This window comes from Loxodonta africana, chromosome 7, assembly GCF_030014295.1.
Source record: "Loxodonta africana isolate mLoxAfr1 chromosome 7, mLoxAfr1.hap2, whole genome shotgun sequence".
Classification (NCBI taxonomy): Eukaryota; Metazoa; Chordata; class Mammalia; order Proboscidea; family Elephantidae; genus Loxodonta; species Loxodonta africana.
The window spans coordinates 58206274-58233676 of record NC_087348.1 but is presented as its reverse complement, the minus strand read 5'-3'; the positions used below and the strand labels follow the sequence as shown (position 1 = coordinate 58233676).

The 27403-nt window shown below is 36.1% G+C and overlaps 1 pseudogene; it reads left to right on the top strand.

Moving 5' to 3' along the window:
* Positions 1–1209: 1209 nt before the first annotated feature.
* LOC100653750 (pseudouridylate synthase PUS7L-like) overlaps positions 1210–27403 on the top strand; it is a 100307-nt pseudogene continuing 74113 nt past the window's right edge.

Here is a 27403-nt window from a genome sequence, read left to right as displayed (position 1 = left end):
AGGCTCAGGGCGGGGCCAAAGTGGTGGAGTAGCCATATGTTTCTGGTGATCCCTCTTACAACAAAGACCCCAAAAAACAAGGGAAATGATTATATTTATGATAAGCTAGGAGCCTTGAACATCAGAGGCAAAGTTAGAAAACTGAGTGGCAAGGAGAGGGAGAGACAGTTCAGAAGCAGAGAGGAGTTGCTGGACCTGAATTGCTGGGATACCCCAGGCACAATTCCTGGGAGAGACTGTGGTGGGCTGGTAGTAGCATATGGCTACAGTTTCCTCAGAGCAAATCAGAGAAAAATGGCACTCACTGCAAAAGCTAAGTAGTTGGGTATATTTTACCACCCTCCCCCACCCCCAAGCTGAGTTCAATGGCTGTTGATTTCCCTGGGCTTGAGATAGGACCTGCAGGGTGTCCTGAGCCATTCTCCCAGCCTTGGAGAAGGAATAAATTCACGAGAGGGGGAAAAGATAATTTCCCAGCTCCACTAACCTGGGGAGTTCAGGACAGAAGCAGCTCCTGTCCAGGCATAAGCAGTCCGTGGACTTTGAATACCTCTCCCCCCTGCATGGACCTCTGTGGGCCTATTTCAGTAGAATAAGCCCTTGTTAACAGACTGCAACTGTTTCAGCAGTGCAGTGGAGAGGTGGGTGTTTGATGCTTGACACTGCTTTGCCTATTAAACGGGGTTCTCACTTACCTACATCAGGGGCCTAAGGATTGGTGGATCCATTTAGGTCACCCAGAACCCATGATGGGGGTCCAAGGATAACTGGTACCTCGCAGTCCTTACAACCAAAGGCATTCAGTGCCCATGGTATGTCTGCAGAACTGACCCACCTATGCACTCTAGGGAACAGGGATGTGCTTTCCTCACAGACACTCAGGGGATGGTTGTCATCCCCAGCAGATAGCAGTACCTACACTAATCACCCCTGCCCCTCTAAGACTGAAGGACAGAGCTTGTACCACACACTTGATAGCAAACTACCTGGACACCTGAGCTGAATCCACACAAGAAAAGTGAATGGACGCCTAGGCTGATGCATCTGATAACAGCTCTAGCCTTCTGGTGACAGGATGCCAGAGCTTCAAAGGCAAAAATAATCAAGCTAGGTCACTCGAGTGACCTATTTGGGCATACCAAAACAAAACAAAGCAAGAAGCTAAACACAGTAAGCAAACATAAAATAAACTAGTACAATAACTTATAGATGGCTCGGAGAAAACAGTCAATATCAAAACACATGAAGAAGCAGACAATAATCGCTTCAGCAAGCTCTCAAAACAAAGAATCAGGGAATCTTCTGGATGAAGGTGCTTTCTTGGAAATGCTGGATGTGGAATATGAAAGATTAATATACAGAAAACTTCAGGACATCAGTAACAAGATTAGGAAGGAGACCAGGCAATATGCAGAGGAAGCCAAGGAACACACAGATAAAGCATTTGAAGAAATTGAGAAGGTTATTCAAGAGCATAATGAAAAATTTAATAAACTGCAAGAATCCTTAGAGAGACAGCAATCAGAAATTCAGAAGATTAACAATAAAATTACAGAATTAGACAACTCAATAGAAGGTTAGAGAAGAAGAATTGAGCAAGTAGAAGGCAAAACTGGTGAGCTTGAAGATAAAGCACTTGGCACAAATATATCTGAAGAAAAATCAGATAAAAGAATTAAAAGCAATGAAGAAACCCTAAGAATCATGTGGGACTCTATCGAGAGAAATAACCTATAAGTGATTGGAGTACCAGAACAGGGAGGGATAATAGAAAATACAGAGAGAATTGTTGAAGATTTATTGGCAAAAAACTTCCCTGATATCATGAAAGATGAGAAGATATCTATCCAAGGCGCTAATCGAGCACCACATAAGGTAGATTTTACATATTATGATCAAACTTGGTAAAACCAAAGATAAAGAGAGAATTTTAAGAGCAGCTAGGGATAAATGGAAAGTTACCTACAAAGGAGAGTCAATAAGAATAAGGTTGGACTACTTGGGATAAACCATGCAGACAAGAAGGCAATGAGATGACTTATATAAAGCATTGAAGGAAAAAAACTACCAGCCAAGAACTATATATCCAGCAAAACTGTCTCTCAAATATGAAAGTGAAAAATTAGGACATTCCCAGATAAACAGAGGTTTAGGGAACTCAAACAAACAAACAAACCAAAACTACAAGAAATACTAAAGGGAGTTCTTTGGTTAGAAAATCAATAATATCAGACATCAACCCAAGACTAGAACACAGGGCAGAACAAACAGATGTTAATGCAGATAGGGAAATCACAAAAATAAATCACAATTACAAAAAAAAAAAACATGCTCAAAACAGGGAAAAGGTGATGCTATTACATAAAAGAAGACAACTTTAAAGCAATAAAGAGGGACTAAGGAGTGTAGTCATAGGTCTTTTATATGGAGAAGAAGACAAGGCAATATAAAGAAATAAAAGTTAGGTTTAAACTTAGAAAAATAGGGGGAAATATTAAGGTAACCACAAAAGAGACTAACAATCCTAGTCATCAAAATAAAATACAAGAAAAAAATAGAGACTCAGCAGGAACAAAATCAACACTAACGAATAAGAGGAAAAGACAATATATAAAGATAAACTACTCAACATAAGAATTTAAGTGGGAAAAAGAAACTGTCAACAACACACAAAAAAAATACATCAAAATGGCAGCACTAAACTCATAAAAAAAAACAAAAACTCATACCTATCCATAATTACCCTAAATGTAAATGGACTAAATGCCCCAATAAAGAGACAGAGAGTAGCAGAATGGATAAAAAAACAGTCTATATGCTGCCTACAAAATGCACACGTTATAGCCTTAGAGACACAAACACTCAAAGAATGTAAAAACTTATGTCAAGGAAGCAACAATCAAAAAGAGCAGAAGTGGCAATATTAATTTCTCACAAATTAGACTATAAAGTTAAATCCACCACAAAGGATAAGGAAGGACACTACGTAATGATTAAAGGGACTATATACCAGAAGAATATAATCATATTAAAAATTTATGTAACCAACAGCAGGGCTGCAAGATATGTAAAACAAACTCTAACAACATTGAAAAGTGAGACAGACAGCTCCACAATTATAGTAGGAAACTTCAACACACCACTTTAGTGAAGGACAGAACATATAGAAAGAAGCTCAGTAAAGACACAGAAGATCTAAATGCCACAATCAACCAACCTGACCTCTTAGACATATACAGAACACTCCACATAACAGCAGCCAAGTATACTTTCTTTTCTACTGCACGTGAAACATTCTCCAGAATAGACCACATATTAGGTCATAAAGCAAGCCTAAGCAGAATCCAAAACATCAGAATATTACCAAGTATCTTCTCTGACCATTAGGCCATAGAAGTAGAAATCAATAACAGAAAAAGCAAGGAAAAGAAATTAAACACTTGGAAACTGAACAATACCCTGCTAAAAAACGCCTGGGCTATAGAAGACATGAAGGATGGAATAAAGAAATTCATACAATCCAATGAGAATGAAAACACTTCCTATCAGAGCCTTTGGGACTCAGTGAAAGCAGTGCTCAAAGGTCAATTTATATCAATAAATGCACACATGCAAGAAGACAGGGCCAAAATCAAAGAATTATGCCTACAACTTGAACAAATAGGAAGAGCAACAAAAGAAACTCTCAGGCACCAGAAGAAAACAAATGATAAAAATTAGAGTAGAATTAAATGAAACAGAGAACAGAAAAAAAACAATCAAAAGAGTTAAGAAGACCAAAAGCTGGCTCTTTGAAAAAATAACAAAATTGATAAATCCTTTGCTAAACTCACAAAAGAAAAACAGAAGAGGAAGTAAATAACCCAAATAAGGAATGAGATGGGCGATATTACAACAAACTCAACTGAAAATGAAACAATCATAACAGAGTACTACAAAAAATTGTATTCTAACAAATTTGAAAACCTAGAAGAAATGGATGAATTTCTAGAAAAACACTACCTACCTAAACTAACACAAATAGAGGTAGAACAACTAAATAAACCCAGAATGAAAGAAGAAATTGAAAAGGTAATAAAAAATCTACCCCCGCCCACCAAAAAAAAAAAAAAAGCCCTGGCCTGGACAGCTTCACTGCAGAGTTCTATCAAACTTTTGGAGAAGAGTTCACATCACTACTACTAAAGGTATTTCAGAGCATAAAAAAGGACCAAATACTCCCAAACTCATTCTATGAAGCCAGCATATCCCTGATACCAAAAACAGGTAAAGAAAAAAAAAAAAAATTACAGACTTATATCCCTCATGAACTTAATTGCAAAAATCCTGAAAAAAATTCTAGCCAATAGAATTCAAAAACATATCAAAAAAAAAAAAAAAAAAATTCACCACGACCAAGTGGGATTCATACCAGGTATGCAGGGATGGTTCAACACTAGAAAAACAATTAACGTCATCCATCATATAAGTAAAACAAAAGAGAAGAATCACATGATTTTATCAATTGATGCAGAAAAAGCATTTGACAAAGTTCAACACCCATTCGTGATAAAAACTTCCGGCAAAATAGGAGTAGAAGGAAAATTCTTCAACATAATAAAGGGAATTTATAAAAAGCGAACAGCCGACATCACCCTAAATGGAGAGAGCCTGAAAACATTCCCATTGAGATGGGGAACCAGACAAGGATGCCCTTTATGACCACTCTTACTCACCATTGTGCTGGAGGTTCTAGCCAGAACAATTAGGCTAGATAAAGAAATAAAGGGCATACAGATTGGTAAGGAAGAAGTAAAAGTTTTTCTATTTGGAGATGACATGATTTTATACTCAGAAAATCCTAAAGAATCCTCAAGAAAACAAACTAATAGAAGAGTTCAGCAGAGGATCAGTATACAAGATAAACATACAAAAATCAGTTGGATTCCTCTACACCAACAAAAAGAACATCAAAGAGGAAATCACAAAATCAATACCATTTACAGTAGCCCCCCAAAAGATAAAATACTTAGGAATAAATCTTACCAAAGATATAAAAGACCTATACAAAGAAAACTACTAGACTCTATGGCAAGAAACCAAAAGAGACCTACATAAGTGGAAAAACATACCTTGCTCATGGATAGGAAGGCCTAACATTGTAAAAAAGTCTATTCTACTAAAAGCGATCTATAGATACAATGCAATTCTGATCCAAACTCCAATGACATTTTTTAAGGGGATGGAGAAACAAATCACCAACTTCATTTGGAAGGGAAAGAGGTCCCGGACAAGTCAAGCATTACTGAAAAATAAGAAAAAAAGTGAGAAGCCTCACTCTACCTGATTTTAGAACCTGTTATACCACCACAGTAGTCAAAACAGCCTGGTACTGGTACAACAACAGATATATAGACCAATGGAACAGAATTGAGAATCCAGACATAAATCCATCCACATATGAGCAGCTGATATTTGACAATGGCCCAAAATCTGTTAAATGGGGAAAAGACAGTCTCTTTAACAAATGGTGCTGGCATAACTGGATATCCATCTGCAAAAAAAATGAAACAAGACCCATACCTCACACCATGCACAAAAAGTAACTCAAAATGGATCAAAGACCAAATATAAAATCTAAAATGATAAAGATCGTAGAAGAAAAAGTAGGGACAATGCTAGGAGCCATAAACAGTATACAAAGCATCAGTAGCAATGCACAAACACGAGAAGAGAAACTAGATAACTGGGAGCCCCTAGAAATCAAACACCTATTCTCATCCAAAGATCTCACCAAAAGAGTAGAAAGACTACCTACAGACTGGGAAAAAGTTTTTAGCTATGACATTTCCAATCAGCTCCTGATCTCTAAAATCTACATGATATGCAAAAACTCAACTAAAAAAAGACAAATAACCCAATTAAAAAATGTACAAAGGATATGAACAGACACTTCTGTAAAGAAGACATTCAGGTAGCTAAGAGATACATGTGGAAATGCTCACGATCATTAGCCATTAGAGAAATGCAAATCAAAACTACAATGAGATTCCATCTCACTCCAAAAAGGCTGGCATTAATCCAAAAAATACAAAACTATAAAGTTGGAGAGGTTGTGGAGAGACTGGAACGCTTATACACTGCTGGTGGGAATGTAAAATGGTACAACCATTTTGGAAATCTATTTGGCGCTTCCTTAAAAAAACTGGAAAAAAACTACCATATGACCCAGCCATTCCACTACTTGGAATATATCCTAGAGAAATAAGAGCCTTTACACGAACAGATATATGCACATCCATGTTCACTGCAGCACTGTTTACAATAGCAAAAAATGGAAGCAACCAACATATCCATCAAGAGATAGATGGATAAATAAATTATGGTATATTCATAAAATGGAATCTTACATATCAATAAAGATCAATGATGAACCCGTGAAATATTTCATAAGATAGAGGAACCTGGAAGGCACTATGCTGAGTGAAATTAGTCAGTTTCAAAAGGACAAATAATGTATTAGACCACTATTATAAGAACTCAAAAAATACTTTAAACAGAGAAGAAAATATTCTTTGATGGTTATGAAAATGCGGAGGGAGAGAGAGAGGGAAAGGGGTTGTCACTAATTAGATAGTAGATAAGAACTGTTTTAGGTGAAGGGAAAGACAACACAATACACGAGAGGTTAGCATGACTGGATTTAACCAAAAAGCAGTTTCCTGAATAAACTGAATGCTTAGGAGGCCAGCGTAGCAGCAGTGAGGGTTTGGGGACCATGGTTTCAAAAGACATCTAGGTCAATTGGCATAATAAAATCTATCAAGAAAACATTCTGCATCCCACTTTGTGGAGTATGTCTGGAGTCTTAAACACTAGCAAGCAGCCATCTAAGATGCATCAACTGGTCTCAACCCACCTGGATCAAAGGAGAATGAAGAACACCAAAAACACAAGGTAATTATGAGCCCAAGAGCCAGAAAGGGGCACATAAACCAGAGACTACATTAGCCTGAGACCAGAAGAACTAGATGGTGTACAGCTACAACCGATGACTGCCCTGACAGGGAACACAACAGAGAACCCCTGAGGGAGCAGGAGAGCAGTGGGACGCAGACCCCAAATTCTCGTAAAACAAGCAGATTTAATGGTCTGACTGAGACTAGAAGGACCCCAGAGGTCATGGTCCCCAGACCTTCTGTTAACCCAAGACAGGAACCAATCCCTAAGCCAACTCTTCAGACAGGAATTGGACTGGACTATGGAAAATGATACTATTGAAGAGTGAACTTCTTGGATCAAGTAGACACATGCGACTATGTGGGGATCTCCTGCCTGGAGGGGAGATGAGAGGGCAGAGGGGTTCAGAAGCCGGTCAAACAGACAGGAAAAGAGAGAATGGGGGGAAGGAGCATGCTGTCTCATTAGGAGGAGAACAGCTAGGAGTATATGGCAAGGCGTATATAAGTTTTTGCATGAGAGACTGACTTGATTTGTAAACTTTCACTTAAAGCACAATAAAAATTTAAAAACAAAAATTGAGACTCAAGGAAGTAAAATTAATTCCCTAGAGAAACACAACTCTCGACTGCAAGTCAGGATTGAATCCATATCCTAATGATTTCAGAATGCTCACTATTTTCCTCATTCTGTGAATCCTTCTGATTTTCTGAATCAGAAATGAGGCCAATGAAACTTTTGTCTTTGCAACAAGCCATTATTTTACGATGACTTCTTATGCCAGTGTAAGATCTCTCTTAATAGGCTGTGGTTCTGCAAGAAGCTCATCTTCAGGCCATTAAAATGAAATCAAAGTACTGTTCGTTTTTGGTAATATGCTTTCGTCTAATGTGCATATAAGATTCACTGAGATATGCAGTGTGGACACTTAAATAAAAAATGATGTGTAAGTTCAGAGTGTGAGAACTTCAGGATTTACCTTTCTCCATAACCTAACGAGCCTTGAGGCTGATGCAATACTGTAGGGCACTCCAATGATGAAATGAAGAGTTTGGTCTAATAAATAGTTTGGGACCTTGCAACAGTTTTTTTTTTTTTTTTTTTGTCCCACTTAGGGTAAAGCTACTGTTTCCTCCAAATTTTGTCTTTCTGATTACATTTTACGAAGTTTTCTAGTTCTCCCAAAATAAAGTCATGACACAATCCGGTGACTTTCTTATCAATAGCTGATGGCTTGATACTAAGATACATTCTAAGAAACACTCAAATAATCATTTCTAGGTCTTCAGAATGAGTGCCTTTGTTTAACAATAAAAGTTATGAAATGTGAGAAGTGGAGGTGTGGTTTGATAAAATGAATTATTTTGGGCTATTTACCCTGGTAGATTAGACGTTCAGTATACTAAATGCCTCATGGTACTGGTGCATCCAAATAAGTAACTTTTCCTTTATATTCTACTTAAATTTTGTTAAACTGGCAAACATAAATGTTTTCACTGGAAATAGAAATTTTAAACACCCATATGTATAAAACTGATTTTCATAAATTTCTATAAGCTCATTTGAAGATACCCAGTGTTATATGGGCTACGTATTTTAATAAGATCATTGTTTCCTAAGTAAAGGTTGGATTTGAAGGAAAGGTGTTTGGATATAGAATCAATTTGATTGACTATGAAATCCTGAGTAACTTTTATTCAATATGTGGATCTTATAAGTGTGAAGAATTATACAAGGAAATTTTTGAAAAATTCTCTAGAAGGAATAAAATGACCAATTTTTAGATTTGGATCAAAAGTAAGATTAATGAAGAAAAAAACTCACTACAGATAAAGTTTAATGGCAAAGAAATTTATTTTTAGATCTGTGGTGCAGTGAGTTACTTTGTGTGGCCTTTTTAGCCATGGTCTTGGTGATTCCCACGAAATGATTGGGTGAGGCTGTGAAGGAAGATAAGGTGCTTGTCACCTGCTATGGGGATTGGACAGCCTGCTAATAATGCAAATAAGGTTCATGGAACCTTTGTGGGGGAGAGATCATGGAAATAAGGTGTATAGAAGCCTAATGAGGGGAATGGTCAGTTTTACCATCTCTATGGGTTTTTATGCTTAAAGGGAGTCAATCCTAGAGGCAAGAGGGAGACCTCACTACCATCAGAAGAAGGGCCAGGAGTGGAGCATGACCTTTGGACTTGGGGTCCTTACACTGAAAACCTCCTAGACACAGTGGACAGAGAGAACTGTAACACATGAGACAGCATGAGACAGCAAGAAGCAGCAGCAAGTGCAGAAGAGAACCAACAGCAGCAGACCCAGGAGACTGGCTCAAGATGGCATGGTGGGCTTCCTGGACAAAGGAGCAAGGCAGCTACAGTAGGCGTGCCTCCCCTTGGAGAAAGAGCTGAGTGCCTTCAGGCAGGAAGCTTGCTGGGGGGAGTGGGTTGCCTCCAGGCACTTGTTTTCAGAGCTAAAGAGCTGTGTAACACTTGCCCAAGGAGGGCCAAGGAGCCCAGGGTCAGGGAGAGGCCTTCCTGAAGGCGTGGCTGCGAAGCAGCTGTCCTGATTGCAGAACTATACACTGAGTCATTCCTGATCCTGAATTGTAACTTGTTACTTCCCTGATAAACCCATAATTGTAACTGTAGTCTGTGAGTTCTTTGTGGCCATTGCAATGAATTATCGAATCTAGCAGAGTAAAGAGTGCCCTGAGAGGGACAGTTGTTGTCAGAATTGGTAAAATGGTTAGAGGGTGGAGGCATATTTGACCTCCACTTCATAGGGATCAGTGTTGGGCTGATGATTTTGGTTCTCTTTCCTCCCCCTTGTGAAGTTAGATGAGGTCAGATGCAACAGCACCATTTTCACAAGATCTGTCTCTGAATTTTCTGTTTATAAATACAACAAATTCGAATGACCCCTGGACTCAGGCTGCTTACGTTCTTAATCTTTTCTTTTATTAACTTATTGTGAGAGTTTAGCCAAATTATCTAATTTCTTCAAAGTTTTTTAGTAGAGTACAATTAGAAATTTAGATTTTCTGATCTCTAAGGTACATTCAAATTTCAATGTGAATTCCAAGAGCTACCCAGGATATGTTGCTATTATTGTTAGCTGCTGTCAAGTCTGCTCAAACTCACTGAGTACAATAGAACAAAATGTTGCCCAGTACTGCACCATCTGCATGATCAATTCCATTGTTATGGCCACTGAGTATTATGAGTGTCTTCCAACCTAGGGAGTCTCATTTTCCAGCACTACATAGGACAATATTCTGTTGTGATCCATAAAGTTTTCACTGGCTAATTTTTGGAAGTAGATCAACAGGCCTTTCTTCCTAATCTGCCTTAGCCTGGAAACTCCACTAAAACTTGTCCACCGTGGGTTACCCTGCTGGTATTTGAAATACTGTTGGCACAGCTTCCAGCATCATAGCAACACGCAAGCCATCACAATACTACAAACAGACAGACCAGGATGAACAGTCCAGAGCTGGGGATTAGGGAATCCTAAATAACAGAAAGTCACTCAGTATTTCACAAATGAAGATTCAACAGAGACACACTGAAATCTGTAACATCTCCAGCCTCATTCCCAGAATTTCTGGTCCATTTCGTATGAGGTGGAATGAAATATGTGAGGTGAGTTATGGAATATGTATTTTTTTTAACATCTCTTAACTAATTCTCTTGAACAACTGAGATTGGAAACTATTAATCTTCCCATTCTAGACATGAGAAAACTGAGTTTTGAAAGATCTTATAATAAAGCTTTATTTCAATCTTAAAGCGTCAAAAAGGGTACATATGCAATAAAGATGATATTTGCTTGCTTGTATGTTTTATGTTTTTTTTTGTTTGTGTATGTTTATTAAGTTAAAAATCTTACGGTGGTGCTGAAAGGCAGAGGGAACGTATCCCTTCTCCAAAAATTATTGGAGGTTGATGGAAGATTCCAATGAGCCAGGACAAAACTTTAGGGGATAAAATATAAATAGAGGAATATTAAGTATTGTAAAATATGCAAGCTAGCATTGCAGTGACTATGTTTAAAGTATGTATTATGGAGATTTATGTTTTATGAGTATTTATTTAGCGATTTTTTACCAGTTATGTGCTATTTGTATGCATTATGTTTTAATTAATAAGATTTAATAATCATAGAAATCTAACCAGGTCCAAGGGACTAGATGAGTTAAAAAGTGAGATGAGCTTAGTTTAGAGATAACTTAGACTGAGTTTAAACAGAATGGCATATCTGGAAAAATAAAGAGCTAGACAACACATTTCAAGTTTAGAAAAACAGATTATCCTGAAAATTTTCTTCAAAACTCCATTATTGTTTATTCTTAATGTCTGTGAATCTTATTGGCATCTTGACCACACTGAAGATGCAGATGGTTTCTCCGTTGCTGTGTAAAATTATAAAGACAAAAAGAACGAGGGAAAGAGAGTGTTCCCAACTACACAGGCAGCACTTATGCTAAAAACAGAAATAAACAACTTGGAAAGAGTGAGGCTTAACTTCATTTCATTGCTTAATCTGTGGCCTCCAGAATCTTGCTCATATTTCCCATCGAATGTACTTGTATTCTGAAGCAATACAAATTGGAATGTATCCTAAAAAAAGTTGTAGTGACAATAAATAATTAAAGATCCCAACAACCAGAAATTCTCTCAACCTGTCATGAACACAAGTTTCTTCAGTGGGTTGAGATCATGAAGAATAGAGCAAATTATCTTTATGTCTGTGTAATAGCTTCCTTATAAATTTTCAAACAACTTAACACAGCATTTGGTACAATAATATTTTTAAAGAAAATGAATAAATGAATGAGTTCGTGAATAGATTTCATAATGTTCAAATTATGAGATAATCAATTTTCTTTTTTCATTGAACTTTGTTTAAAGAAAAAAATACTTGAAAATTTAAATTTCTCAGAAAGACCTGTGACTTTTTTCGTTTCACAAATGAAGAAATGGAGGTTCAGAGAAGTTAAATTATAAGCTGTAGGTCACAGAGCTAGCTTCTTAAAAATTTGATACTGAAACTCAACTCAGTAGTTACCTATCCAGTCAGCAATTTTCAGAGATTGTTAATTGTAAGTCTGTCTTGAGGGTGTTGCTTAAGAAAAGTATGAGTGGTTCCAGAGAAAAAAATTGTGGGATAAAGAGCTAGACTCTGTCTTGTAACAAAAGCCAAAGCTTATATTTTATGTGGCTATATATCCCAGTTTATCTGGGTTTGCTCTAATTTATGTTTAGTGACTGCACTTCTTATGCTGTTTTTCATTTTTTTTTCTGGATTTTTCGTGTCTTAGTAAACTATTGTCATTCAAAATTGCATTAAAATTGATTGGACATGGTAGACTCTCATTTAGTACTTGCAGCTTCTGTAAGAGTCTCAATAAATAGTGTGAACCCATGTGCAATGAACACATTTCTCATATTAACACAGGATTGAAACTAGAAGAATAACATCATGAACACATCTCTTCATTACCAAACATTTTCAGATCAAAATAACTTAAAAAATCTCTATCAAGGAGGGTTCTCTGTCATTAAAAAAAAAAAAGTATGTTCAAATCAAGAGGCTAGAGATACATAACTCTTCCCAAACAGAAATGGTTGGAAGTGAGGGGTATTTTATCTTACTGCACCTGCAAGCTGCTTGGTGCGTAAAAGTCAAAGGCTGCAAGAGGTACCCAGCAGTCACCACAAGTATGTGAAATTATATAAAGCATTTGTAAAATACGTGTGGGACAAAACTTTTAGCAAGCCTACCAAAGAGTAGTCAGAGTCATCTAGACACTTGCTACTCAACAAGCTGTTTTCAGACTAGTAACACGGGCTTTATCTTAGAGCCAGTTACAAAAGCAAAATATCAGGCCGCAGACCAGACCTACTGAATCAAAACATGCACTTCATCAATGCCCCGTGCTGATTCACATGTACGTTAAAGCCTAAGAAGTGCTGGTATAGACTTACTTGCTAGAGATTTTGCGATATTTGCATGGTAAATTTGCAATCACATATTTTATTTTTGTACTTTTACTTTACAATTAACCCATTCAGTAGCAATTATGACAAAAAGTACATATTTAATGGAAAATTAAGTTCTGGTTTTCCATTTTACAAGAAATTTTATCATAAGAATGCAACAATAAAATATTTGTATAGGTTGAACATCAACCATAGGGGTCATAATTATGCCATTGATTTCATGTAAAATAGAGGGCAAAAATCTGTTAAAGAAGCATCGGTCAGAAGACTATGGTCAAAGATGATAATTTAAGACAGGAACTGAAGAAGTTGCCGTTATGTATCAATTTTTGAAGCAGAACTTTGATTTAAATAACACACTGGTTAAAAATTAATACCCTGCATTTTATTCCAAACTTGTGGCATCTGTGTGTGTGGTGTGTATGTATATTTTTATGAAAATGTGATGATAGTTGTTAACACAACTACATCATTAGACGAAGAATTTTGCAAACATTTAAATGATGAATAGTGTATGTCGTCATCATCATACATTTTAAATCAAAAACCATTCTAATTAATTCCAATAAAGTTGTTTTTTTTTTTTTTGGAAAATGATATTTGGAAAAGTTTATTTATCAAAGGTCAAACATCTGACATTATGGTGGACGCTACTGCAAATTTAATTAAAAGCTCAACGTTAAAGATAAAAAAAAATTACAATGACTTGAAAAAAAAACACTTGAATTCAGGTACAGCAGGGGGTAGTGTTAAAAGTGATATCCTTGCTATTTTGGCAAACCAACCATAGAGAAATATTCTTGAATTTATTTATTGAGCACAGTAAATACAAAATTTTATCCAAATCAACTGATATATTCTACTTTGTAAACAGAAGCGATATACGTCAAAGATGCAAAATAATGAGTGTCAGCTGTTTTAAATAAGTGAATTATAAATTCTGGGGACAGATTCGTTGTAAAAAAGTTAACATTGAAGTTGGCAGTTTTTTTTTTATCACTTTGATTTTAAAAATTACTTCATATATCAAGACAAGTGACTGACAATAGTATTGAACTTACTTTAGAAATGAGTCATATTAATTTAGTTGCATTTTCTTCACAATCAGCTAGAAATCTTTGACAAAATATTAAACCCATAGTGCACTAAAAATGTTGCTTTTGAAGCTTTAATAAATTTCAGTAATTAAAACAAAGCTTGCAAAAAAATATATGAAAATATAATCCCTTCCAAATCGAAGAAGGAATCGACCAAATTAAATGGTAAGAGCTCAGTGTACAAGATTTAATTTTGAAACTGTATTATTGCACAAATATTTTGACTCGAGAAAACAATATTTTGATGACACTTATTTTTAACTGGATTAATTTGGTTTTTTGGACTGAAATAGAATTGATAATGACTGCAATATTGCAGCAGCTAAATTTTATAAAACACGTAAAGTATCATAAATATAGCTAACACGTTTATATTTGTAGAACATTTGTTGAAAAACTACTCTAAGGAGTGGGGGAAAAATGGTTGAGCCTGTGAAAATATTTGGGCTAAAATATCTGTACACTTTAAGATACCAAAACGAAACCAAACCCGTTGCCATCGAGTTGAATTTTAACTCACAGCGACCCTATAGAACACAGTAGAACTGCCCCACAGAGTTTCCAGGGAGACTGGTGGATTCAAACTGTTGATCTTTGGGTTAGCAGTCAAACTCTGTCCTATAGGGTTGCTATGAATAGGAATCAACTCATCGGCAACAGGCATATTATTATCCCCATCCTACCTATGGGAAAATTATGATCAGAGGGAGCACATAACGAGCCGATTTCCCACAGGTAGAAAATGGTGCTGGAATTGTGTGTCTGACTTTAAAGTCCACACTTGTATTCCCTGTGCTGCTCTACCCAGTTCAATTTGAGCAAGGAGGCTATTGACAGACTACACTGACTGAACAATAAGTGATTTGCATCTGATGGAATCATAACTCTTACAAGAAGTGTCTACATTTCAGAAGGTTCCCCAGAAAACTTAGAGGATTTAGTTGCTTGACTAACAAGTTGAATATGCCTAGTCGTTAAGCATAAACCAAAACCACACCCATTGCCATTGACTGGATTCTGACTCTGGCAACCCCGTGTGTCCCAGAGTAGACCTGCTCCAGAAGGTTTTCTTGGCTGTCATCTTCATGGAAGCTGACTCCCATGGTGCCACTGGGAGGGTTTGGACTGCCCAACTTTAGGTTAGTAGCAGAGCGCAAACATTTTGTGCCTCCCAGGGACCTTTCTTCATTAAGCATAGAACCTAATTCTGATAACTATAATTTTAGCTAGAAGTTGACTTGGCTGGAAATAGACAATATAACCTTTTATTGTTATTACTATTATTTAAGTTGCAGTGGTTTGCATGGCTCTTGGCTAAGTGAAAAACTTAGGTTACGCATCCCTAGATATCAATTCTTTAGCATCCTGCCTCTGGGAAACTGTAATTGGAAGTAAAAGATAAAGTGTAATTATTCTTTACTGTTTCTTCAATTAATTACTTTTCTATTTAAAGGAAGTAATTAGGAATTGATTTTGATTAACATCAAATGGTGTTTAAAAAAAAGCAAAAGAAAACAAACAAAAGGAAAACCTTAATTTATAAGGCTGTCTGGGAAGTCTGCCATTCCCAGCATCTTAGAGGATGAAAGCACTTTGGACATGCTCTGGCTATTTCTACCACCTCACTTCATCTCTCCCATTGTGCATACTGTCAGTTACATAGTCTCCTTGAGAGCCAGTTTTCTGATTTGTAAATAAAAACTATTCCACAAGGTAGTTCAATGGATATTTATTCCTTGATCTAATATTTACTGATTTTTCTTTGAGAACCGAAATCATCTATCAGCAGATACTAAGAATGGAAACTACCTACCCCCACCAACACACACTGCTCTCCGTTGAAATTAGCTTGATTTTACTATTCCATTGTCTTCATTACCATAACTTTACTATTCTAGCAGACTTCTGCTTAGACAAAGGGCTTGATTGCTTATTATGGGAATTTCCCAACAGACTCATCAGTTCTTCAGTAGAAAGCATCAACGGACAGTTTCTGCATTAAGACTCTTCTGAAATTCTCACCTCAGAATCCTTACCTTGATGCTGCCACCAGTCTTATCTGTTGAGAAACTGAAAAGGACCCACTGATATCTAGGACCTGGACTGGTACTACCAGCAAGCCCTTGTTATTTTCTTACTGAACATAGTCAATCAATCAAACATTGATTTCATACAAGGGAACTCTGTGACCATGATGGATTAAGATGAAACAAGACTGATTTCTAACATGTCTAAAAGTAGACAAAATCATGTAAACTGTCCAAACCACAAATTACGATACATTTTTCTCTCTCAGCTAAAATGAATAACCACTGTTTCTTTACCAATTACAATTTTAGCTTTGTTGTTAGTTGCCATCGACAGGATTCTGACTTACTTACCGTCACCCACATGATCATTGGCCCATGAGTCCATTGTGCCTTTTGTGTCGATCCATCTCACTGAGGGTTTACCTCATTTTTATTGACCCCCTACTTTATCAAACATGATGTCTTTTTCTATAGTGATTGTGTTTCCTTATCATGTGTTCGGAGTAAGTAAGTAGAAGTCTCACCATCCTCACTTCTAAGGGACATTCTGGTTGTCTTTTTTCTAAGACTTGTTTGTTGTTTTGTCAGTACATGGGTTATTCAATGTTCTATGTCAACACTGCAATTCGAATGCATCAATTTTTCTTCCTTTTTCATTACCGAACTTTTGCACGCATACAAAGTGATTGAAAGATTGAAAAGACTGGCTTTGGTCAAGTGCATCTTAGTCTTCCATGTGACATCTTTCCTTTTTAAATTTTTTAAGAGGTCTTCTGCAGCAGATTTGCACAATGTACTGTATCTAGTCTTCTCTTTTCCTAGATAAGATTATTAATATAATCATACAATTATCCTCCTGCCACTTCATTAAAGCATCCAATCCAGAGAAAATCCCCTTTTCCTTGGACCCTGCCCCAAATCACCTAACACAAGCCCACATTCTACAATAAATCACTTCTAATACCCTCAAAGTGAGAGGTCCCATGGTTCCCCAAGATATGTGTTCTGACTTTCTGTAATGAATAATATACCCATCTTGTGCAACTTTATGGTTGTTTCTTCTGTTCTTTGCCTATGAGGCTTCAGCACTGTTATATCATGATCCTTACCCAGGCTGAATCTAGCCTTACCCCATTCCCCACCTCTTGTATACAACCACCTACCTCCCATCCCATACCCCACCCTCTGTATTGAAAGACCTGCCCTAAATCAAACTTTAAATTCTAAATAAATTTAAATGTTATCTTTCCACCCCAAGACACTACCAAAGCTCTTTTGAGGTGATGTTCTCCCTGTAAGTAATAAATCCAGCTTTGTCTTATCTGCAGTTTGTGTTGCTCTGTTGGGGAGCTAGTGTTTGACACCATTCTGTAATAACCATTCTGTCAGGCCCATGATAGATCAAAAAAAAATGTAATTTAAGTAAAATAAATTCTCTTTAGCATATTATCCCCCCCCCCAAAATCTAGCATGTGATCATGTTGGTTTACGGTAATGTACAATAACTTTATTTATATTTTATAATATATTTTATTTATAATTTATAATTTTTTTTATGAGGGCACAATTCAAAGTTTTAGAAATGGACATTCTTCCGCTTAGCACTCAGAGTGATTGAAATTGTTCATGTCATGAGAATTTTTTAAGCCTTGTGATGACTTCCAATTAGACTGTAATCCTGTTCTTTATATTGGCCTATAACCCATAAATGATATGACACCTGCCTATCTGTCGACTCTTATCTACCGACATTTCCCCTCTTGCTCCTGAATTCAACCTTATTGGCTTTCTTTTCCTTCCTAATGTGCAAGCCTGGCCCTGCCTTAGGCCCTAGCACTCATTATTTCCTCTGAAAACTTCCCAAATTTTTTTCGTGGTTTCTCATTATTTAGGCATGTTCAATGTCCTTTTCTGGCTTCCATACAGTACTACTAAGAAAACTTTATCTTTGACATTTTTCTTATTAGCATAACTTGTTATTTATTTTCACTTAAAAAAATGTCAAGTACACTGATAAAAACTACAAAACTATATCAACAGCTTACTGTATAGTCACATTTCCAGGTAATATGACAGCTGGATTAAATGAGCCAAACCATGCCCCCAAGAAGTCTTGGTTAAAGACAGAGTTAAATGTTGATTTTATGTCATCTGCTTTTAATATTTATTCCTTTAAAGGATTTTTTTAAACGTAAAAATCTTTTAGAAAAAATTACAATTCTTCAACTGCATTACCTTTTTTTTCTTCCTGTAAGCTGCTTGAATATCATCACGTCAGTTTATCTTATGCCATTTATGATTGAGGTAAGTAAATCACCAAATCAAATCTGATGATGTTACTAAAATAACGAGTTATTTCTTGCTATTAAATTATAATCTTATATATTGGCTCCAGTATTTTGTAAATTTCTAAACTGCCAATTTAAGATTTCACATTTTATTAATTTGTTTGTTTCTGGATTTCTCATGTGGTATAACATAAAAGTACACTAAAAACTATGACAAAAAATGCTGCCAATTTTTCTTTTCATATAATCACTCTCAATAAAACAGCTTGGGTGTTGGGTTTCTTGAATGGCCATGATTAGTATTAGATGAAGGATTTAAATTATCTCTTCAAGGAAATAATCCAAATAATTCTCACTGAAGTGTTTGTCCATTAGAGGGCTTTGTCTATGATAAAATTTAAGAGTTATCGGATGCCTTTTAAGTGTGTACAAAATAAAAAGCTATTAACAGAGACCAATATTTGATGATAACATTTTTAAGTTTGATTTAAAACTAAGGCATGCCTGGTATGAGATGCTAGGTGTCTGTTTTGCTGTATCATCTACAGAAAAGAGATTTCACGAAGAAAACAAGAACATAATGAAACTTTTTGAGGCAAGTTGGAGTTTTACAAAGTCCTTAACCCATGATGAACAAAAATCTATTTCAAAATGATTGCATGTCTTTGATCAAAAACATAAGGCTAACGAACAACATCATACTATCAATTGACTAAATTATTGTATTTATGATGTATATCAAAATTTCATTATATTTCTTGGTAATATTGTAGTTTTAAATAACTTTCTGCATTAAAAATGTACAAATAGATTTGTGAGTTTTCAGAGATAATATATCATTTAAGGCACTAATGTACGTAAAACATGAAATGCAGAAGAGCTCTTTGACCTTCAGACACACCGAAAAGGAAACCCGAAGAAAGGAAAAAAGGCACCAAGGTGTAAGTTTTGACGTGACCATTGACAGAGTGGTCATCAGAGTAGCGATTCACTTGTTTTGGCTTTAGTCCCCTAATTTGTGGTATAAGAACATTAGGCCCGTGCCAGTTCTAATAGTCTATGTAAATTACTGTTTTTAAAGAAACAAATAGCAGTGATAATGTGGGCTGTAGATACTTGGACACGTTCAATTTTTGAAAATACATCAATCTGTATACTTGCAAATGATACTTCAATAAAAATATTAATAATGGCTAATATACATATATCTATAATGTTTCAGGTACATTTTAAACCCAATTTTTTTTTGGTAAGAACATTTGTGTGTAGGTATTATATAATCTTTACCATATAGATGAAAACTGAGGCAAAGAAAGATTAAGTAATTTGGTCACGGTCACTCAGCTAGTAAATGACATACTTGGTATTTTTGGAACCAAAAATCAGTGCTATTAATTTTAACATTACATTGCCTTAGTCATTTAACACATGCCTGTGACTTAAGGAATTACTGTGCAAGGCACATTGCCAGGTTTAGAGGTGTGTAAAACTCCCCAGGTGCCTGCATCTGTACAATTTACAATCTAATACAGAAGGCAGGCAAGTAGACATTACTGCAGTTTTTAGGTGATGTCGAGTCAGCTCTGACTTATAACAACCTATGTACAACAGAACAAAACACTCCCTAGCCCTGTGCCACCCTCACAATCTCTGTGTATGTTTCAGCCCATTTTTGCAGCCACTGTGTCAGTTTATCTCGGGGAGGGTCTTCTTCTTTTTCGCTGATCCTCTACCTTACCAAGCATGATGGATTTCTCCAGGGACTGAACCTTCCAGATAACATGTCCAAAGTATGTGAGACAAAGTCTCACCATCCTTGCCTCCAAGGAGCACTCTGGCTATACTTCTTCCAAGACAGGCTTTTTCCAATAGCCCATGGTATATTCAAAAGCCTTCAGCAACACCATATTTGTTCTTCCTTATTCATTGTCCAGCTTTCACACACCTATTAGGCAATTGAAAACACCATGGCTTGGGTCAGGCACACCTTAGTCTTCAAGGTGACATCTTTGCTTTTTAACACTTTAAAGAAGTCTTTTGCAGCAGTTTTGCCCAATGGAATGCATCATTTGATTTCTTAACTGCTGCTTCTATGGGCATTGATTATGGATCCAAATAAAATGACATTCTTGACGTCAATCTTTTCTCCATTTATCATGATGTTGCTTATTGGTCCAGTAGTGAAGATTTTGTTTTCTTTATGTTGAAGGCTATAGTCTTCGAACTTCATCAGTAAATGCTTCAAGTCCTCTTCACATTCTGCAAGCAAGATTGTGTCATCTGCATACTGCAGGTTGTTAATGAGTCTTCCACCAATCCTGACTCCACATTATTCTTCACATAGCTCAGCTTCTAGGATTATTTTCTTAGCATACAGACTGAATAAATATGGTGGCAAAAGGATACAATCCTGATAAACACCTTTCCTGATTTTAAATCATGCAGTATCCTCTTGTTTTGTTCAAACAACTGCCTCTTGGTCTATGTATAGGTTCCTTATGACCACAATTAAATGTTCTGGGATTCTCGTTCTTTGCAATGTTATCGATAATTTCTTATGACCCACAGAGTGCCTTTTCAGAGTCAATAAAACATAAGTAAACATCTTTCTGATATTCTCTGCTTTCAGACAAGGTCCATCCGACATCAGCAATGATATCCCTCGTTCCCAGTCCTCCTCTGAATCTAGCTTCAATTTCTGGCAGTTCCCTGTCAATGTACTGCTCCAACCATTTTTGAAAGACCTTGAGCAACATTTTACTTGTGTAAATGTTATTAACGATATTGTTAGATAATTTTCACATTTTGTTGGATCACCTTTCTTTGGAATGATCATAAATACAGATCTCTCCCAGTCAGGTGGCCAGGTAGCTGTCTTTCAAGTTTCTTGGAATAGACAAGTGAGCACCTCCAATGCTGCATCCATTTGTTAAAACATCTCAGTTGGTATTCCATCAGTTCCTGGAGGCTTGTTTTTCGCCATTCCCTTCAGCGCAGCTTGAACTTCTTCCTTCAGCACTTTATGTTCTTGGTCATATGCTACCTTGTGAAATGGCTGAACATCAGCCAATTCTTTTTGGTACATTGACTCTGTATATCCATTCATCTTCTTTGGATGTTCCCTATGTTGCTCAATATTTGCCCATAGAATTCTTCAGGACTGCAACTTGAGGCTTGAATTTTTTCCTTCAGTTCTTTAGCTTGAGAAATGCTGAGCGTGTTCTTCCCTTTTGGTTTTCTAACTCTAGGTCTTTTCACATTTCATTATAATATCTTATTTTGTCTTCTCTATTGCCCTTTGAAATCTTCTGATCAGCTCTTTCACTTCATCATTTGGTCTATTTGTGTTAGTTACTTTACGTTCATGAGAAAGTTCAGAGTCTCTTCTGACATCCATTTTGGTCTTTCTTTTCTGTCTTTTTAATGACCTTTTGCTTTCTTCATGTATGATGTCCTTGAAGTCATCCCACAACTCTTCTGTTCTTCAGTTACTAGTGTTCAATGTGTTAAATCTATCCTTGAGATGGTCTCTAAATTCAGGTGGGATATACTCATGGTCATGTTTTGGTTCTTGTGGACTTCTTTTAATTTTCTTCAGCTTCAACTTGAATTTTATCTGAGCAATTGATGATCTGTTCCTCAGTTGGCCCCTGGCCTTGTTTTGACTGATAATATTGAGCTTCTCCATTGTCTCTTTCCACAGATATAATTGATTTGATTTATGTGTTTTCCATCCAGTGAGGTCCACATGTATAGTCACCATTTACGTTGTTAAAAAAAGATAATTGCAGTGAAGAAGTCATTGGCCTTACAAAATTCTATCATGCTCTCTCCAGTGTCACTTCTGTCAACACAGCAGATATTTTCCAACAACAGATACTTTTTCTTTGTTTCCAACTTTCACATTCCAATCATCAGTAATTTTCAATGCATCTTGATTGCATGTTTCATCAATTTCAGACTGCAGAAGTTGGTAAAAATCTTCAGTTTCCTCATCTTTGTCATTAGTGATTGTTGTGTAAATTTGAATAATAGCCATATTAACTGGTCTTCCTTGTAGGCCTATGGATATTATCCTATCACTGACAGCATTGTACTTTAAGAGAGATATTGAAATATTCCTTTTGAAGATGAATAAAATGTCATGCCTCTTTAATTTTTCATTCCTGGAATAGTGGACCATAAGAATATTTGATTCAAAATGGTGAATACCAGCCCACTTCAGCTCACTATTCCCTAAGGTGTTGATCTTTATGTGTTCCACTTCACTTCTGATGACTTCCAATTTTTCTAGATTCATACTTCATATATTCCAGGTTCTGAGTATTAATGGATGTTTGCAGCTGTTTCTTCTCATTTTGAGTTGTGTCACATCAGCAAACAAAAGTCCCAAAGGCTTTACTCCATCTGTTTCGTTAAGGTTCAACTCTACTTTGAGGAGGCAGCTCTTCCTCAGGCATATTTTGAGTGCCTTCTAACCTGAGGGGCTTATCTTCTGGCACTATATCAAACAATGTTCCACTGCTATTCATAAGGTTTTATCTGGCCATTATTTTTAGAAGTAGAGTGCCAGGTCCTTCTTCCTGGTCTGTTTTGCTCTGGAAGCTCTGCTGAAACCTGTCCACTGTGGTGACCCTGCTTGTATCTGAAATATCAGTTTTTGAAATACATTAGTAATGCTTAACAATATCCAGGTCTTCCCACTACTAGGCACCTGAAAGACTGAACCTTCCAGTTGGTTTGGATTTGAGCGAAATGTGGGACTTTTTCTGGCCAAGGAATAGAAGCAAAACGGGAATGTTTCACATGTATTCTGAGGCAGGAATATGACTTGAACATTCTACAGGCTCTCTCTTTTCCTGTCAAGGTGACCTAGAGAGATATTTGTTCCAGATTTTATATCTATTAGATGCTACAGACTGTATTGGCCTGGTTGTCTCAGTGGTCATCTGAACCAAAACTCTCCCTCAACCTCCTCAAGGCACAATGGACATGTGATGTGAGTGAGAAATATAAACCTAAGTTAATTTTTTTTTTTTTTTGTACCAGGTCTTAGAATTTGGGGTTATTATCACCTCTTAACTTTCCAATGCTGACAAAACAACAATATTGAAAAACTGATACCTATATTTAGTGGATTTAAGAAATTAGAGTTTGTTCTCCTGAAAAATACACATTTAAAATAAGAACTAAATTCTAAATAGGAGTTACACAGCGGTAAGTAAGAATTGGATTGTAAATGGAATGTAAACTATTGCCTCAGGCAAAGGAGAAATAAATGGAGACAAGAATAGGGTAGAGTGAAAATAAGGTTTGTGTTTTAATATCACTGTAGTACCAATGAGGCCAGTGGATTGGAGAGAGCAAAAATAAATATAGTATATTAATTAGGAGAATATATCAGAAGCCCAGTTCAGAAAGGATGAAGGCTGGTGCAAGTGTGTTAGCAGGAGACATGTAAGAAGTGTACAGATTTGGTGTAAATGGACAAAAGAGGTTTTGGTTACCCATAAGAGGGAAAGACCCTTGGAAGCAGCAGTCAAGAAATCAAATAATGTATTGCACTGGGTAAATCTGCTGCAAAAGACTCTTTAAAGTGTTAAAAAGAAAAGATGTCATTTTGAGGACTAAGGTGTGCCTGATCCAAGCCATGGTAATTTCAATCACCTCACATGCATGCAAAAGCCGGACAATGAATAAGGAAGAATGAAGAAGAAGAATTGATGTTTTTGAATTATGGTCTTGATGAAGAATATTAAATATACCATGGGCTACCAGGATAATGAGCAAATCTGTCTTGAAGTACAGCCAGAATGCTCCTTAAAAGCAAGAATGGTGAGACTTCATCTCATATACATTGGTCATTTTAACCGGAGGGACTAGTCCCTGGAGAAGGACATCAAGCTTGGTAGAGGGCCGGCAAAAAAGAGGAAGACACACAACAGGATGGATTGACACAGTGGTTGTAACAATGGGCTCAAACATAAAAAAAAAAAAATGACCGATTATAAGGTTGGTACAGAACAGGGCAGTGTTTTGTTCAGTTGCTATGAGTGGGAACCAACTGGAGGACACCTAACAACAACAACAGTTATTGTTGTTGAGGAAGAGGGAGTGACAAAAGTTGATGCTCAAGTATCTAGTTTGATCAATTTGTTTCTTTTTTGTACAAAAACATATATCAATTCTTCCATGTTTTTTGAATCAAAATTTAAAATGCCCTCATTCTTTTTCAGTCATCTCTGAATCCAGCTCAAAATCCATGGTTTGAAGTGTTTCAGCATACCATTAGCTCTTCCTTTTCTGAACTCCCATCACAGTACTTTTATGTATTAGAAATAAGTTTTTGAAGTTGCTATCAAGTGTTTTTAAAGTTTGTCGCCAGGTTGATCGTAAGGAAGTCTGTGCCCTGTACATTTGTTTTTTTCCCTCCAAATCTCTAATGGCTGACCGTATGAGTCACAAACTAAATGGTGTTGAACATGAAAATAATCTCTTGAAAGAAGTCAACAATTTTGATTCAATAGACTGTGATGGAAATAACATATGTCTTTCCTCATTCTACTTATAAGCTAAAGATATGTATGTTCATTAAATACGATAATAACTTAGCAATATAACTATATAAATGTCAGTTGTTGGTGACTTTAATTGGTAGATCAAAAAAAGAAAAAGAGAGAGAGAATGTTGTGAGATATACATGAGGATAGTATCAAAAATGAAGGCAACCACGTGGCCTTGGGAAAAGCAAAGGCCCATAAGTGACATTGAGGGGTGGGATGTGCGATGTGAAGGTAGGCAATAGGAGAGAAGGAATATTTCACATCTTTGAAGTTATGTCCTTATTATCCTTTTTTTCACAGTTATTCCATAATTGTTCTTAGTCTGACAATTTTCAAGAAGAATTTAGTGGAACTCTAACTTGACATTCTATATATTCCAAGTCCAAAGCCCACGCACTAGTCTGTGAGTAAATGTCACTTTTCTGACAATTATTATGCTTAAAGTAATTTTCATGTTAATTAAGTGAAACTCTTCAGGGCGAAAGGAAGGGACCATCTCTATACTTGCTAAGCATTTAAGATATATTAGGCACAGATCTAGATCAAACATTGTTTAATAACATTGTCTAGTCCTCCTGGAATTCAAAGTCTGTGAGATAAAAGAAAGATGCATACATACAGTTACAGGATAATGTGAAAAACACAGACAAAAAAAATTCAGTAAATTATGAAATGCTTAGAGAGTATGGAGAAGAGATTAATTATTGAAGATGGCTCTTGTTCAGCATGCTTGAGCAGGACTTCACAAAGGACTGAGTATCCAAAATGAGTTCTGAAGAATAAAATAGGAATTGACTAAATAATGCAGGATAGGCAAAATCATAATTCCTTTCTCCCAATGTGTCCTCCTGCTCTCTCTGTTTCTTGTTATTTACTATTTACTGAGTCATTTCTGTATGACTGTCAATGAACTAAATATTTACAAGCATATTCTCATGAAATGTTCACCATATCCTTATGCATACTCACCTCTGTTATTAAGGAATACGAGGTTCACAAAAATTAAGCATCTTGCAATTACATAGTTAGAAAGAAGAAGACAAATTTTTAGGTTTAAAGGCATAATAGTAAATGAACATTAGGACTTCATTTGCACCATGTGTATTTAGGGTTCTAAATTGCTTATTGTTTTTTTTCTGTACCTTAAGAATAGGGCAAATCTTTACTGAATACATTTCTTCTTCAGAAACATAACATATACATTTATAAAGATAAATTTTTAAATGACAAAATTGGTGGCTAGTAGTAGATAATTTTATTTGTTGTTTCATGTTATCATTATAAGAGTTTAGAAAGTTTAACATGCTTATAAGTGAGTATAAAATTCAGGAACAAAATGGAAATATCTGTGTAATTTTTACTATTATAAGTGAAAGACATACTGCATTCTTACACAAGTAAATGAAAAAAAATGTATAAGGGGTATTCTGTTAACTTTTTTGATATATGCATAGCAAGCAAGGTATCTAGAGTTTTAGAGAAGGTTTTTAAATGTTTAGGGGTCTGTCTCTAGCAAGGGCTGAATCTAGATCACTAATATTATATACTGATTCTGCCAGTTATATAATAGAGGTAAAATTTCCACTTTATGAGATAGTTTTATAATGCAAAATATCTGTGTCACAAAGTGGTTTCCAGCAAACACTAATAGCTAAAGGTATACTATTTCAACAACTTTTTGTGGAAATTCTAGTACATTTAAAGAATTTAAACAATCTCTTAAAATCTGTGCAATATTTTCTCCCATTATTTCTTTCTCTCCTTATTTACAGTGAAAATTTCATGGAGAAAAACAAGCCAGTATTTTATTCTGCAGAAGTGCAATGTAAGAGTTTGGGATATCATTCAAGATGATATGCAAAGCCATTTCAGCTCTGAACTTCTCTATGATAACAATAGAAAACACACATACACGCACACAAAATAAACCATTTTAGATGGAACTGGAAAACAGGTGTGATCCCCAACCATAATCTGGAAAGAAGAGTTTCCCCAGTGTTGTGAAAATCATGCTTCATCAAGGGAGGAAACCAGAAGGAAAGCCAAGTGAACAAAAGGGATGTTTTGAGGTCCAGAGTGAATGCATAACTCTAAAGCAAAATGCTGGTGAGAACTGGTTCAAAAGTAAAGATAAAAATTCTGAGCTGGGTCACTTCCGTGTCACATAACTAAAAATATCCTTTAATAAATAATAACAACTAATAACCAGATGGGAGCAGTAATATTTTCTCTATCAAGACTCTACTGGGGAAAAAAAAAAGTAGACTATGAGAGACAACCAAAAGATAAAGAAACAATATGCAGCAACTGCATACAAATAATTGTGTCACAACAATTGTTGAAAATTATGACATGCAATTCTGTAAGAATGTGGAAAAATCTATAAAACAAGAAAATATGCACAAGCATGCTTGCTCATGAGATAGAAGAAAAATGAGTTTGCAGAGATTAGAAAAGAGGTAAAATAGATAAACAAAGCCATAATGGA